This window comes from Pongo pygmaeus, chromosome 20, assembly GCF_028885625.2.
Source record: "Pongo pygmaeus isolate AG05252 chromosome 20, NHGRI_mPonPyg2-v2.0_pri, whole genome shotgun sequence".
NCBI classification, from domain to species: Eukaryota; Metazoa; Chordata; class Mammalia; order Primates; family Hominidae; genus Pongo; species Pongo pygmaeus.
In genome coordinates this window covers 188,002-205,033 of record NC_072393.2, presented here as the reverse complement: position 1 = coordinate 205,033, position 17,032 = coordinate 188,002, and the positions used below count along the sequence as shown (strand labels likewise).

The 17,032-nt window shown below is 56.2% G+C and overlaps 1 protein-coding gene across 3 annotated transcripts in view; it reads left to right on the top strand.

Annotated features, from left to right (window-relative positions):
* SHC2 (SHC adaptor protein 2) overlaps nt 1-17,032 on the top strand; it is a 43,529-nt gene that overhangs the window by 2,720 nt on the left and 23,777 nt on the right. The gene's annotated exons all lie outside the window — the stretch shown is intronic.

Below are 17,032 nucleotides of genomic sequence, written 5' to 3'. Positions count from 1 at the left end.
CGGAGGACGCGTGGGCTCCCTTCACACCACATCCATCGGGACCAGTCAGGTCTGGCCGTTGGCTGTGGATGCGAGATTTAGAATGTTCAGAATTCAGACGCCAGGGTTGTTGGGGCTCCGGATGTTGGGGGATAACTGCTGCTTTCCGTCACTGCAGGAAATATTTAGCATACGCTTCCCCTGCCCAGCACAGATGATGAGTAGACAATGAGAGACCTTGTTCCTGCTCTCAAGGAGCTTAGATTCCAGTGGGAGAGACAGTCAGTAAATCAGAAGAGGACAAACAGATGAGGAAATAGGTTCTGGTAGCGGCTCTGCAGAGCTAAAATCGTGTGATATTAGAGCGGGAGGCTGGGCGGCTGCCCCTCCCAGGAGGCGACCTTGAAGCTGAGACATGAGCCATGGAAACCCCGGCCGTGGGGTTTGCAGACAGAGTTCTAGGCGGGGGCACAGCAGGTGCAGGTGCAAAGGCCTGACGTGGTGGGGTTTGCAGACAGAGTTCTAGGCGGGGCACAGCAGGTGCAAAGGCCCCACGCGGTGGGTTTACAGACAGAGTTCTAGGCGGGGCACAGCAGGTGCAGGTGCAAAGGCCCGACGCGGTGGGATTACAGACAGAGTTCTAGGCGGACACAGCAGGTGCAAAGGCCCCACGTGGTGGGATTGCAGACAGAGTTTTAGGCGGGGCACAGCAGGTGCAGGTGCAAAGGCCTGACGTGGTGGGGTTTGCAGACAGTTCTAGGCGGACACAGCAGGTGGAAAGGCCCGATGCAGTGGAGATTGCAGACAGAGTTCTAGGCGGGGCACAGCAGGTGCAGGTGCAAAGGCCCGATGCGGTGGAGTTTGCAGACAGAATTCTAGGCGGGGCACAGCAGGTGCAAAGGCCCCACGTGGGGAGCGGACCTGGTGCGTGTGCATCACGGCAAGGAGAGCCACGAGGCTGGAGCTGATGGAGAGGGAGCAGGACTCTCTCTGTGGGCTGTGGTGAGGAGTGGGGTGGTTTTAAGTAGGGGGTGGTGCAGAGTGTGCAGTTTTGAAAGCCCCTTCCAGGGGCCGTGTGGAAGTTGTGCTGAGGGAGGAGGAGGGTCTGGAAGCGCAGCAGAGACCCAGGAGGAGGCTGTGAGGGATGGTGGTGGCCCAGGCCAGGGGACCTAGGCGAGGGGAGAAGTGGACAATGAGCCTGTGTTGGAGCCCGGAGGAGTTGCTGATGGACGAGGGGCCCTGGCCCCAGGGAGCCTGACTGGCCACAGCCCCCAGTGCTGTCCCCTGGGAGCCCCATCCCCCAGCACCTACATCACAGCAGCCACAGGGACAGCCGGTCCCTCCTGGTCACAGGGAAGCTTGAGTTAAGGAGGGGAATAGCCAAGCCCCATCACGCAGGGGGCTGCGGCCTGTGGCTCAGGCCCGCAGGGCTCTTCCACACTGGAGGGACCCTGTGCACTGAGGGAAACTGAGGCACAGAGAGGCAGAGCTGTGTCTGAAATTACGCAGTGAAAAGCAGACCAGAACCCGGGGCTGAGGGTCCTCCTGTGGGAGCCGGAGAGAACATTCTGAGGGCACTTGTCACACACGCACCTGTGTGGGGCACAGCAATGGCCCCCAGTGTCCACATGCAGCCCTCGGATTCTGCAAAGGTGCCCCTTACACGGCGACAGGGGACCTGCGGGTGGGACCGAGTGAGCAACCCTGAGATGGGATGATTTGGGGGCCTGGTGTCCTCGCAGCAGGGGGTGAGAGTCGGAGAGAGACCGGAAGAGGCTGCGCTGTGGCTGCTAACCGGGAGGAAGGGGCCCCCAGCCAAGGGATGTGGGCCCCTCAGGACGCTGGGAAAGGCGGAGCAGATTAGGAGCCAACTCTGCCCACATCTTGATTTTAGACTTCTGACCTCTAGACTTAAGCGGATTAGCTCGCGTTGTTTGGAGCCACTCAATTTGTGGTGATTGGTGACAGCAGCAAGAGGGAGTGGATGGGCCGGGTGACTCAGTCAGCATCGCAGAACCCCCACAGAACCTGCAGCAATCCCGGTGTGCGGGGAGAAGTTGGACGCTGGACAAGCAGCTGCGTGGGCCCCGCGTCCAAGCGCTGTGGGCAGCATCGTTGCAAATGCAGCACCTCAGGCGCCGAGGCTCCCGCCAAGCCCTGCGCGGCGCTCAGAGTCCCGTGGAGCCCTGGGTTCCATTCTCCCCACAACCCTGCAGCTTCCACCCATTTTATGGATGAGACAGCTGAGGCACAGCAGGTCAAAGAGCTGCCCGAGAGCCCGAGAGCCCTCCCCTGGGTCACGGCACTCGCGATGCCTTTGGGGCTGTCACCACAGACCTGACTCGGAGCCGCTGGGCGCCGAAGGGACCTTGATTGTCTCCTGTGAGAAGAACCCGGGGTTGGCGGCTCTGGGGTCGGTTAATTCAGCAGCTCAGTGACTTTGTCACGGGTCCAGGTCGTTGTTATTCCCCCGAAATTCTTGCCAACCTGGAACCCCAAAATGAGGCCTTCTGGGGAAGAGGCTCTCTGCAGGTGTCATTAAACGAGGTCACGTTGGATTCACGTCACCCTGACCCGGTGACTGCCGTCCTTACGGGAAGCCGCGTGAAGGCACGGAGAGAAGGACACGGACAGGACGAGGGGGGCAGAGACGCATGAAGGCATGGAGAGAAGGACATGGAACAGGACGAGGGGGGCAGACGCGTGAAGGCACGGAGAGAAGGACATGGAACAGGACGAGGGGGGCAGAGACGCATGAAGGCACGGAGAGAAGGACACGGACAGGACGAGGGGGGGCAGAGACGCGTGAAGGCACGGAGAGAAGGACACGGACAGGACGAGGGGGGCAGAGATGAGTGACACGGCCACGGGCCAAGGATGCCGGGGAGCCCCGGCCACCACCAGCACTGGGAGAGGCAGGACGGGCCCCCCCACCCGTTGCCTCCGGAGGGGATGGGCTTCCGGCCCTCAGGCCTGTGTGAGGAAGCATTTCTATGGTCTTTTTTTTTTTTTTTTTTGAGACGGAGTTTCCCTCTTGTTGCTGAGGCTGGGGTGCCGTGGCGCAATCTCAGCTCACCGCAACCTCCGCCTCCCGGGTTCAAGCGATTCTCCTGCCTCAGCCTCCCGAGTAGGTGGGATTACAGGCGCCGACCGCAACGCCTGGCTAATTTTGTTTGTATTTTTAGTAGAGACGGGGTTTCACCCTGTTGGCCAGGCTGGTCTTGAACTCCTGACCTCAGGTGATCCACCCGCCTGGGCCTCCCAAAGTGCTGGGATTACAGGTGTGCGCCATCACGTCCGGCCCATTTCTGTGATCTTAAGCCCCGTTTGTGGGGATCTGTTAGGGCAGCCGCAGGAGACCGACCGCCTTCCCGGGGCCTCTGCTGGTCCTGGGTCAGTTCGTCCCCTGGCTGAAAGGCAGTGGCTGTGGTTTGGCAGAACAGGGTCCCCTGTCTCTGTGGGGCTCCTTTTGTGAATGGGGACATTTGTCCTGAGAATCCCCCGCCGACTTTGCCGTGGGTCTCGTGAGCCCAGCCCGGCACTGCCCAGCAGAACTGTCTGTGTCTGCGCCATCCAGTGTGGCTGCCGCGAGTCACATGGGCGGCTGGGCCTTGAGGTGTGGCCTGTGCTACTGCAGTGCCAACTTAATTTTACCTGACTTTAAACTTAAGTGGCCGCAGGCAGCGAGCAGCTAGCCGTGCTGGACAGCTCGGTCTGGATGAATCTTTACGCCTGATCTTTGGGCCTCACCTGAAGGCGTAGATCTGAGCAAAATGTCTCTGTTGAGAAAGACACAGAGCTCGTCTCGTGGAGAGGCCAGAGTGCATGCCAAGGTCTGTGGACACCGACCCCGTGTTCCTCCCACATGTACCATTTTGGCGCTGGGCTCGTCCATACACAGAAGTCCCATGAGTCAGGCCGTCCTGCTCTCTGGGGTGCCCTCACACACCTCACCTCGTGAGCACTTCAGGGAGAGTTCCCTGTGCGTGTCCGGCTCTGCTCCAGGTGCATGGAGCCCAGGCCCGGCGGGGGATGGACGTAAACCGGCACACGGTCGGCAAAATGACACTTCATCCTTCCTGCGTTGCGGGTCCCTTATGCTGGGAGGTGCAGGGTGTTGTGAGAGGGTGACGGAGTTGAGATGGTTCAGCTCCAAATGCAGCTTTTCCTTGAAGGTGAGGGGTCAGGTGTGGCCAGTTGACATGGTGGATGAATCCCATAGCTCGACAGCATCCCTAAAGATGTGGGTTCTGGCCGGGCGTGGTGGCTCACGCCTGTAATCTAGCATTTTGGAAGACCAAGGCGGCAGGATCGTTTGAGACCAGCCTGGGCAGCTTGGTGAAACCCTATCTCTACGAAAAAGAAAAAACATTAGCCAGGCAGGGTGGTGCATACCTGTGGTCCCAGCTACGTGGGAGGCGGAGGCAGGAGGATCACGTGAGCCTGACAATTCGAGGCCGCAGTGAGCCAAGATCATGCCACGGCCCTCCAGCCTGGGTGACAGAGCAAGACCCTGCCTCAGAAACAAAACTCAGGTTTTGTTTCTGAGAACAAAGAACCCCTATCTGGGTTCTTTCTGTCCTTCTCCCATCCAAGTACCAACCAGGCCCGACCCTGCTCAGCTTCCAAGGCCAGACGGCACCAGGCTTTTTCAGGACGGTGTGACCACAGCCTCTCCCGTCTTTCTGTGCCGCCGCCCTCGGCACGCTGGCTTGGCGACCTTCAGGGTCACAAAATGGTGGCCACAGCACCCGACATTGCTGGGACCCGGCCACGTCCACTGGGAGCAGAGATCATCCCTTCCTGGAGCTCTTTGTGAGAGACTCCGGCCATTCTCCCTCCCCCCATTGGCTGGAAATGGCAAACCCTTCACTTGTGGAGGGGAACGGGGCCACCAAACTGGCTTAAAGACCAGCGGCATCTGGGAACCTGTTGCAAATGCTGATTCTCGAGCCCCACCCCAGACCTGCTGGGTCAGAGACTCGGGGGGGCTTGGAGAACTGCGTTTTGCGAGTCCTCCAGGTGATTCTGATTCACACTCAGGTCTGAGATCCACCAGCTGAAGCTGCGTGTGGCCGTCCTGCCGATCAACTACCACTATTTATAGCAAGCATTTTGTGACCCTTCACTCCTGAAATGAAACCCAAGTGTACCTGTAACACCCACCTATGCAGGAATTCCCCCCAAGTCAGTACGATGCCCCAACCTCAATGAAACGGAGAAACGCAATGGTGGCGATTCCTGGTAACTCGAAATATGTTTCAGCCTGTAAATGTGTAGGGTCCGCTCTCCAGGAAGCACAGAGGATGCCACAAAGGCCACCATTCCTGTGACAGCCACAGACGGGGCAGATGCTGGCTGCGATTCTGCAGCTCCGACACCACGGCCGGAGTTATGTGGATGATGTGGCTTCTAAAATAGTGAACAACTATTTTAGTCCAACGTGTATTAAAGTCCACTAGGTCCAACGTGTATTAAAACGATGCTGCCAGGCACGGAGGCTCACGCCTGTAATCCCAGCACTTTGGGAGGCTGAGGCGGGCGGATCACCTGAGGTCAGGAGTTCAAGACCAGCCTGACCAGCATGGTGAAACCCCGTCTCTACTAAAACTACAAAAATTAGCCAGGCATAGTGTGGTGCACCTGTAATCCCAGCACTTTGGGAGGCTGAGGCGGGCAGATCACCTGAGGTCAGGAGTTTGAGACCAGCCTGGTCAACATGGTGAAACCCCCATCTCTACTAAAAATACAAAAATTGGCTGGGTGTGATGGCAGGCAACTGTAATCCCAGCTACTCGGGAGGCTGAGGCAGGAGAATCGCTTGAACCCAGAAGGTGGAGGTTGCGGTGAGCTGAGATCACACCACTGCAGTCCAGCCTGGGTGACAGAGTGAGACTATTTCTCAAAACAAACAAACAAAAAATCCCAAAAAGTTAAAGAGAATTCCCTTATGATCCAGCAATTTCACTTCTTGGATATATACCTCCCAGAAATGGAGAGCAGGGACTTGAAGGGATGTTTGTACACTCACGGCCATAGCAGCATAACTCCCAGCAGCCCAAAGGTGGAAACAGCCCAGGTGTCTGTTGATGGATGAATGGATCAACACAGCGTGGCCATCCACAGGCTGAAATAGGACCAGGCCACGGCGTGGCCATCCACACGCTGAAATACGACCAGGCCACGGCATGGCCATCCACACGCTGAAATATGATGTGGCCATGGCGTGGCCACCCACACACTGAAATACGGCGTGGCCAGCCACACGCTGAAATACGACGTGGCTACGGCGTGGCCATCCACACGCTGAAATACGACCAGGCCATGGCATGGCCATCCACACGCTGAAATATGATGTGGCCATGGCATGGCCACCCACACACAGAAATACGGCGTGGCCAGCCACACGCTGAAATACGACGTGGCTACGGCGTGGCCATCCACATGCTGAAATACGACCAGGCCACGGTGTGGCCATCCACACACTGCGCTGAAATATGGTGCAGCCACGGCGTGGGCATCCACGCACTGAAATATGACAATATGACGCAGCCAAGGAAAGGAACGAGGCTCTGACCCAGGCCACGGCACGGACGGACCTTGAGGATGTCTCACTCGGTGAGAGACTCCAGACACAGAAGGACAAGCTTTGTGCGATTCCACCCATCAGAGGTCCCCACAGCCATCAGATTCACAGAGACAGAAAGTAGGATGGGGCTGGGGAGGGGACGGGGAGTAAGTGTTTCGTGGGGTCAGTTTGAGCTTGGGAAGATGAGGACGTTGTGGACAGACGGTGGTGGCGGCTGCACGGCCACGGGAATGCGCTGAGTGCCACTGAACTGCGCACTTAAAGACAGTTAAAACTCCAAATTTTATGTTATGTGTGTTTCACCACAATAAAAAAGCAAGCACACAAAAACGCACCACTCTCTCGCGTCACGGGTCACGTGGAGTTAGGTTGGAGGCGTGGCAGTCATGGAAAGCTTTCCCCACACGATGCCCGCAGGAAGCTCCGAGGCCCTGGGCACAGTGTGGCGTCATCGTGAGTCCCCCCCGCTCCTGTCGCGCCGGCTGCCCAGCCTTGCGATGATGGCCAACAGGGCCCCACGTTTCTGCAGCGCCCCCAGGGCAGCACGCACCCCTCACCCCTGTGGAAAGCCACGGCCGGGGGCACTGACGGGGGCTGTGGCCAGTGGGAGGGGCGTCCTCCTGGCCAGGGGCGGAGGGCATCAAAGAAATTTGCCTTTAAATAGTTTCAACCTTAGATCAAAGAAATAAGAACAGTAGAATACATAGAGCTTTTGTAAGTTTGAAATTCTATCGAGATGAAAAGTTACAAAGAAGAAGACTAGTACAAAGAGTTCCTGTGTGTCATTCACCTAGATTCGCTGATTATTAACATCTTGCCTCATTTATTCTGTCTGTATAAATTATTATTATTATCATTATTGAGACACAGTTTTGCTCTTGTTGCCCAGGCTGGAGTGCAATGGCGCAATCTTGGCTCATCGCAACCTCCGCCTCCCGGGTTCAAGCGATTCTCCTACCTTAGCCTCCCACTGTATAAATTATTATTATTACTGTCATTATTATTGATGAACAATTGAGAAAGTCTGCAGCCGTGATACCCCTCTACCCTCAAACATGCTAGGGTATATACTCTAAGGACAAGGATTTTCTCTAGCGTAGCTATGGTATGATTAACAGAGTTAGGAAATGTACCATACAATCCTGTGATCAAATTTTCAGTGTGTATTCAAATGTGACCAATTTTCCCAACGGTGTCAGAGCAACCTATATTTTCCCATCCCACATGGCATTTAGCCATCCTGCCTTTTTTTGTTTTTTTGAGACAGGATCTCACTCAGGATCAGCCAGGCTGGAGTGCGGTGGCGCCATCTCAGCTCACTGCAACCTCCGCCTCCCAGGCTGCTGGGACCACAGGTGTGTGCCACCACGCCCAGCTAATTTTTATTTTATTTGTTTTTATTTTTTTAGAGACAGTCTGGCTCTGTCGCCCAGGCTGGAGTGCGGTGGCGCCATCTTGGCTCACGGCAACCTCCACCTCCTGTGTTCAAGCGATTCTCCTGTCTCAGCCTCCCGAGTAGCTGGGGTTACAGCTGTGCACCACCATGCCCGGCTACTTTTTGTATTTTTTTTGTTTGTTTTTTTGTAGAGATGGGGTTTCACCATGTTGCCCAGGCTGGTCTTGAACTCCTGAGCTCAAGCCGTCTGTCTGCCTCGGCCTCCCACGGTGCTGGGATTAGAGGTGTGAGCCACTGCACGCCGCCCCGTCCGTCCTCTTTTTTTTTTTTTTTTTTGAGACGGAGTCTTGCTCTGTCGCCCAGGCTGGAGTGCGATGGCGCGATCTCGGCTCACTGCAACCTCTACCTTCCGGGTTCATGCCATTCTCCTGCCTCAGCCTCCCGAGCAGCTGGGACTACAGGTGCCCACCACCACGCCCAGCTAATTTTTTGTATTTTCAGTAGAGACGGGGTTTCACAGTGTTAGCCAGGATGGTCTCTATCTCCTGACCTTGTGATCCACCCACCTTGGCCTCCCAAAGTGCTGGGACTACAGGCGTGAGCCACCGCGCCCGGCCCGTCCTGTCTCTTTAACCGCCTTTAGCCTCGCAGTTGTTGCATCCTGGGATCCGTGGAGCCAGTAGTGTTAAAGAGTGCACGCTGGCTTCTGGGCTGCCGTCTCTCAGTTTGTGTCTGCCTGGTGTTTGCCTGCAGTTGGGTTGAGGTTGTGTTTTTGGCAGGAAGCATGGAGGGGTGCTGTGTTTTCCCAGCTTATCATGTCAGGAGGCCCCCCGCATGCTGGTTTGTCCTGATATTGGTGCTGGAGACTTTGATCACCTAGTGTCCTGGGGCGAACGGTGTTCCCCAAGACTCATGTCCACCTGCAACCTCAGAATGGGTCCTTATTTGGAAAAGGGCCTTTGCAGACGTGGTTAGTTGAGGCCTTACTGGAGTTACTGGAATAGGGTGGGGCCTAAATGCAATGGCTTGTGTCCTCTAAGAAGAGGGAAATTTGCACAGAAGCACAGAAGGAGACAGCTGTGCGGTGAAGGAAGCAGAGATGGAGTAACACAGCCACAAGCCAAGGACGCCTGGAGCTCCCAGAAGCTGAAAGAGGCAGGAAGGACCCTCCCCCGGGGCTTCGGAGGGAGCGAGGCCCTGCCCACAGCTTGACCTCAGACTCCCGGCTCTGGGACGCGGAGAGGATCAGCTCCTGTGGCCCCCAGGTGTGGCCTTTGCTCACGGCAGCCCTGGGAAATGAATGTACTTGGTGAAGGTGATGTTTCTCCCCGGTAAAGCTGCTGTTTGTTTCCCTTATAATTAGGAAGATCTGTGGGGACTCGTGGAATTGGGGGTCAGGTGCATGGGGACGTCGCAGCGCATGCCCCGGGGGGAGTCGCTCGCAGGCCAGGCCGTGCACGTTTCCAGCCAAGCGCTGCCTGCGGGCTCCCCAGCCCTGGCCCCGGCATCCGGTCTTTCTGCCCTGGAACGTGATCTGGGGAGACAGACGTTGACACTGTGCAGACATCCTGGTTCCCAGCTCCCAGCAAACCTTCACACACTTGTTTTAGCAAAACCTTAGTGTTCTTGTGTGAATGGAGACTTTACATTTTATTAATATATTTATTTTAATAGAAAACCAGGGAGTTATGGTTGCAGTGTGAAGTTTCCTCTTTTTCTCATATAATTTTTTTAAAATTTTTTTTGAGATGGAGTTTTGTTCTTGTTGCCCAGGCTGGAGTGTAGTGGTGTGATCTCGGCTCACTGCAACCTCCGCTTCCCAGGTTCAAGTGATTCTCCTGCCTCAGCCTCCCGAGTAGCTGGTATTACAGGCATGCGCCAACACGCCCAGCTAATTTTGTATTTTTAGTAGAGATGGGGTTTCATCGTGTTGGTCAGGCTGGTCTTGAGCTCCTGACCTCAGGTGAGCCGCCCGCCTCGGCCTCCCAAAGTGCTGAGATTACAGGCGTGAGCCATTGTGCCCGGCTTTCATGCAGATTTTTAAAAATGCAGATATAATTCACATATCCTAATCCTTAACTGTTTAAACTGTGCAATTCAGTGTATTTAGTGCAGCCACAGGTTGTGCAACCCTCACCAGTGTCTAGTTCCAGGACGCTCCCATCAGGCAAAATGGAAACTTATCGCCCGCCCTCAGCCGTCCCTCCCCTCCGCCCCTTCCCCAGCCCCGGTGCCCACGCATCCCCTCCCTGCCTCTGTGGATCGGCCTGTCTTGGACATTTCATAGAAATGGGATCACACGCTGTGTGGCCGTTCGTGGCCGGCGTCTCTCACGGAGCGTGGCGTCCTCGCGGTGCGTCCGTGCTGTGGCCGGTATCGGAGACTTGCTCCTTTTCACGTCTGGGTCACGTTCCAGAGTGCGGATGGACCCCACTGGATTTATCAGTTCATCTGTTGATAGATATTTTAGTTGTTTCCTGCAATTTCCTTTAACAAGTAAATGCAATTATGTTTGTAAGGGGAGTTTACTTAGAAGGAAAATACCAAGTAAATGACATCGATACAGACCATGGCAAAGCCTATGAGGTGGGTCCCGGTGGCTGGCGTGGGCAGTGGCGGAGACTCGGACGGTCTCCCGGGCTGGGAGCACAGACATGGGGACCTCGGCTTGTATCTGCCCTGGCCTGCTGCGTGCGTGAGGCCGGCCAGGTGTCTTCCCCTCTCCGGGCTTCAGTTTACTGACTTGTACAGTGGCTCCTTCCCTTAATTTCCTGGGGTGGGTTCTGGGTCATGCCTTCTCTCTGGGCCTCAGTTTCTGAATTTGCAAAGGGGAAGGTTGAATGTGAAGCCGCCAGGGCTCCTCCCCATCTTCTGTGGGAGGGTCCCGGGGCTGCCACCACAAACCACCACAAACTGTGGGGCTTAAAACAACACAGACGGCCGGGTGCGGTGACTCACGCCTGTAGTCCCAGCACTTTGGGAGACCGAGGAGGATCACAAGGTCAAGAGATAGAGACCAGCGAGGCCAACATGGTGAAACCCTGTCTCTACTAAAAATACAAAAATTAGCTGGGTGTGGTAGTGGGCGCCTGTAGTCCCAGTTACTCAGGAGGCTGAGACAGGAGAATGGTGTGAACCCGGCCCGGGAGGCAGAAGTTGCAGTGAGTCGAGATCGCACCACTGCACTCCAGCCTGGCGACAGAGCAAGACTCCGTCTCAAACAAACAAGAACCCAAAACAAAACACACACACACACACACACACACACACACACACACACACACACACACACACACACACACACACTTGTTCTGTCACAGTTCTGGGGCCCAAAGTCCAGGCCAAGGTGTGTGCAGGGCTGGTTTCCGCTGGAGGCTCTGAGGGAGGCTCTGTCCCAGGCCTCTCTCCGGCGTCTGGTGCCTGCGGGCCGGCCTTGGCGTCCTCGGCTGCACACAGCCCCTCCAGTGTCTGCCTCTGTCTTCACACGGCCCCTCCCTTCTGTGTCTCTGTCTCTCAAATCTTCCTCTGTGCTTGTCTTTTTTTTTTTTTTTGAGACAGACTCTCCCTCTGTCGCCCAGGCTGGAGTGCAGTGGCGTGATTTCGGCTCTCTGTAGCCTCCGCCTCCCGGGTTCAAATGATTCTCCTGCCTCAGCCTCCCAAGTAGCTGGGATTACAGGCGTGCACCACCACGCCCAGCTAATTTTTTTATTTTTATTTTTATTTTTGTATTTTCAGTAGAGTTGGGGTTTCGCCATGTTGGCCAAGCTAGTCTCAAACTCCTGACCTCAAGTGATCCACCCAGCTTGGCCTCCCAAAGTGCTGGGATTACAGGCGTGAGCCACCATGCCTGGCCTAAAAATGTGTCTTTTAAGACATGGTCTTGCTCTGTCGCCCAGGCTGGAGTGCAGTGGTGCCATCACAGCTCACTGCAGCCTTAACCTCCTGGGCTCAAGCCATCCTCCCACCTCAGCCTCCTGAGTAGCTGGGACCACAGGCCCACACTCACCACGCTGAGCTAACTAAAAATTATTTTTTTGTAGAGACGAGGCCTCATTATATTGCCCAGGCTGGTCTTGAACTCCTGGCTTCGAGAGAGCCTCCCACCTCGGTCTCCTGAAGTGCTGCGATTACACGCATGAGCTGCTGTGCCAGACCTAGAAATTTATTTCTCACGCTTCTGGAGGCTAGGAGGGCCACGATCAAGGCGCCGGAAGATTCGGTGTCTGGCGAGGGCCTCTTTACAGAGGGCCGTGTTCTCCTGTGTCCTCACGTGGTGGAGGGCCGGGCTCTGTCTGGGGTCTCTTTTATAAGGGCGCTGATCCCAGTCCTGAGGGTGGAGCCCTCAGCCTCCTCACCTCCCAAAGGCCCACCTTTAAATACCCTCACTGTGGGGCATAGGTTTCCACAGAGGGATTTCCATTGAGGGGGGCACAGACATTCAGCCCTAGATCGATATTTACAAACTGGGAGAATTTCACAGAAAAGTCCTGAATTTCTGGTCTCTTTTTTAAAAAAGCACATGGCCGGCAGCACTGGGCGCCCTGGAGCGTGGGACACGCAGTGAGCCGAGGTCCCCACCTCCTCCTGTCGTGCAGGGGGAGCAGTGCAGATCCTGGAGCCCACAGGTGTGGGTTCAGGACCCAGTTCTGCAGGCCGTGTGGCCCAGCAGGTCAGTCACCCTCCCGCCTGGGCCTGTTTCCCGAGGGGCCATCGCTGCCCATGGCATGTGGATTTGCGTGGAGTGGATTAAAGGATCACGTGCACAGCGTGTCCACAGCAGAGCCTCACACGTGACAAGCGCCCTGAATTAGCGAGGTGTCGGTGTCATTACCAGATCTGCGTGCAATGGATTAAAGGACCCTGTGCACAGCGTGTCCACAGCAGAGCCTCACACATGACAAGCGCCCTGAGTTAGCGAGGTGTCGGTATCGTTACCGGATCTGTGTGCAGTGGATTAAAGGACCACGTGCACAGCGTGCCCACAGCAGAGCCTCACACGTGACAAGCGCCCTGAGTTAGCGAGGTGTCGGTGTCATTACCAGATCTGCGTGCAATGGATTAAAGGACCCTGTGCACAGCGTGTCCACAGCAGAGCCTCACACATGACAAGCGCCCTGAGTTAGCGAGGTGTCGGTATCGTTACCGGATCTGTGTGCAGTGGATTAAAGGACCACGTGCACAGCGTGCCCACAGCAGAGCCTCACATGTGACAAGCGCCGTCAGTTAGCGAGGTGTCGGTATCGCTACTGCATTGCATCCTACCTTGTGTGTTTACCTGGCTGATCCTGCAGGCTGTAGGCATCTGAGTTTGCAGTCCCTGGATCCTACCTCGTGTGTTTACTTGGCTGATCCTGCAGCCTGCAGGCATCTGAGTTTGCAGTCCCTGGATCCTACCTTGTGTGTTTACTTGCCTGATCCTGCAGGCTGTAGGCATCTGAGTTTGCAGTCCCTGGATCCTACCTCGTGTGTTTACCTGGCTGATCCTGCAGGTTGCAGGCATCTGAGTTTGCAGTCCCTGTTCTCAGCCGAATAGGATATTGCATTTCCTCTTGTGAGCTGCCGTGGGCCACAGAGGGTTTGCCCCCAACCTCCCCCGTGCACTAGACTGGTGTCCCCACAACGGGACCCATGGACCACACAGTTCAGGGTTTCAGCTGCACAACTGGAGTGGGCTATGTGTTAATAAGGGGGCAGGTAAGGGAATGAGAATCCCCCACCCTATGGCCCTGCAGCACCAGACACTGGCACAGACATGAGGCACATGCTCTGCCTGAGAGAAGACAGCCATTGAGCAGCCAGCATCCCACCAAAGCTGCCTCCTCAGTGGGAGAATCCAGTGCTAGGGACAGGGACCATGGCTAATTCCTTTAGGTTCTGACCTGTCTGCTGCATGCCTAGAGTCCATTCATCTGTTCATCCATTCATCCATCTACTCATCCACCCACCTGTCCATCCATCCATTCATCCACCCACCAATCCACCCATCTGTCCACCATCCACCATCCATCTGTCCATCCATCCACCCATCCACTCATCCACCCACCTGTCCATCCATCCATTCATCCACCCACCCACCCATCCATCCATCCCTCCATCCAATCCATCCATCCAACCACCTATCCACCCATCCATCCACCCATCCGTCCACCCATCCGCCCATCCACCTACACATCCATCCATCCATCCACCCATCCGCCCATCCACCTACCCATCCATCCACCCATCTACCCACCCATCCATCCATCCATCCATCCATCCACCCATCCACTCATCCACCCACCCATCCATCTGTCCATCCATCCACCCATCCATCCATCCACCTATCCACCCATCCATCCACCCGTCCATCCATCCATCCACCCATCCGCCCATCCACCTACCCATCCATCCACCCATCTATCCACCCATCCATCCATCTGTCCATCCATCCATCCACCTATCCACCCATCTATCCACCCGTCCATCCACACATCCATCCATCTGTCCACCCATCTACCCATCCACCTACCCATCCATCCACCCATCCACCCACCCATCCATCCATCCGTCCATCCACCCACCCATCTACTCATCCACCCATCCTTCCATCCACCCATTCAACCACCCACCCACCCATCCATCCATCCGTCCACCCATCCAACTATCCATCTGTCCATTCATCCACCCTCCATCCATCCACCCATCCACTCATCTACCCACCCATCCATCCTTCCATTCATCCACCCACCCATCCACCCATCTGTCCACCCATCCAACCATCCATCTGTCCACTCATCCACCCTCCATCCATCCACCCATCCACTCATCCACCCACCCACCCATCCATCCATCCACCCACGCACCCACCCATCCATCCATTCATCCACCCACCCATCCATCCACCCACCCATCCATCCACCCACCCACCCACCCATCCATCCACCCACCCACCCACCCATCCATCCATTCATCCACCCATCCACTCACCCATTCATTCATCCATTCATCCACCCACCCATCCATCCACCCATCCACTCATCCATCCATCCACCCATCCATCCGTCCCCCCATCCACCCATCCACCCATCCACCCATCCATCTATCCATCCACCCATCCATCTATCCATCCACCCATCCACTCATCCACCCACCCATCCACCCACCCATTCATCCACCTACCCATCCATCCATCTGTCCACCCATCCACCCACCCGTCCATCCACCCATCCACCCACCCGTCCATCCACCCACCCATTCATCCACCCACCCACCCATCCATCCGTCCACCCATCCACCCACCCTTCCATCCACCCATTCATCCACCCACCCATCCATCCATCTGTCCATCCATCCATCCACCTATCCACCCATCTATCCACCCGTCCATCCACACATCCATCCATCTGTCCACCCATCTACCCATCCACCTACCCATCCATCCACCCATCCACCCACCCATCCATCCATCCGTCCATCCACCCACCCATCTACTCATCCACCCATCCTTCCATCCACCCATTCATCCACCCACCCATCCATCCATCTGTCCATCCATCCATCCACCTATCCACCCATCTATCCACCCGTCCATCCACACATCCATCCATCTGTCCACCCATCTACCCATCCACCTACCCATCCATCCACCCATCCACCCACCCATCCATCCATCCGTCCATCCACCCACCCATCTACTCATCCACCCATCCTTCCATCCACCCATTCATCCACCCACCCACCCATCCATCCATCCGTCCACCCATCCAACTATCCATCTGTCCATCCATCCACCCTCCATCCATCCACCCATCCACTCATCTACCCACCCATCCATCCTTCCATTCATCCACCCACCCATCCACCCATCTGTCCACCCATCCAACCATCCATCTGTCCACTCATCCACCCTCCATCCATCCACCCATCCACTCATCCACCCACCCACCCATCCATCCATCCACCCACGCACCCACCCATCCATCCATTCATCCACCCACCCATCCATCCACCCACCCACCCACCCATCCATCCACCCACCCACCCACCCACCCATCCATCCATTCATCCACCCATCCACTCACCCATTCATTCATCCATTCATCCACCCACCCATCCATCCACCCATCCACTCATCCATCCATCCACCCATCCATCCGTCCCCCCATCCACCCATCCACCCATCCACCCATCCACCCATCCATCTATCCATCCACCCATCCATCTATCCATCCACCCATCCACTCATCCACCCACCCATCCACCCACCCATTCATCCACCTACCCATCCATCCATCTGTCCACCCATCCACCCACCCGTCCATCCACCCACCCGTCCATCCACCCACCCATTCATCCACCCACCCACCCATCCATCCGTCCACCCATCCACCCACCCTTCCATCCACCCATTCATCCACCCACCCATCCATCCGTCCATCCATCCATCCACCCATCCACTCATCCACCCACATTCATCCATCCATCCATTCATCCACCCATCCATCCATCCACCCACCCATCCATCCATCCACCCATCCATCCATCCGTCCATCCATCCACCCACCCATCCACCCATCCACTCATATCCATCCATCCATCCATTCACCCATCCATCCATCCATCCACCCATCCACCCACCCATCCATCCACCCTCCATCCATCCACCCACCCATCCATTCATCATCTATCTGTCTGTCCATCCATCTACCCATCTATCCATCATCCACTCACCCATCATCCATCCATTCACCCACTCACCCACCCATCTATTCATCCTCCATCCATTCTTTCATCCATCCATCCATCTGCTGTCTTTCTGTCAGTCCATCCACCCATCATCTGTCCATTCAACAGGAGGTGAGGCCGCTCAGTCCATGCCCTGCTGAAGTGCTCCCTGGCTCCCCAGCTGGCCCAGGATGAGCCCCTGCCCCTCATCACAGCCCAGGTCCTGTGGCCTCTGCTTCCTGCGTGCATTCTCGCATCTGTCTCTGCTCCTTGCTCTCCCTGCTCCAGGTACATGGAGCCGTGGAGAGGAGCAGAGCCTGGGCCGGCCCGCACAGTGACCTGTACACACCTCAGAAGCCCTCAGG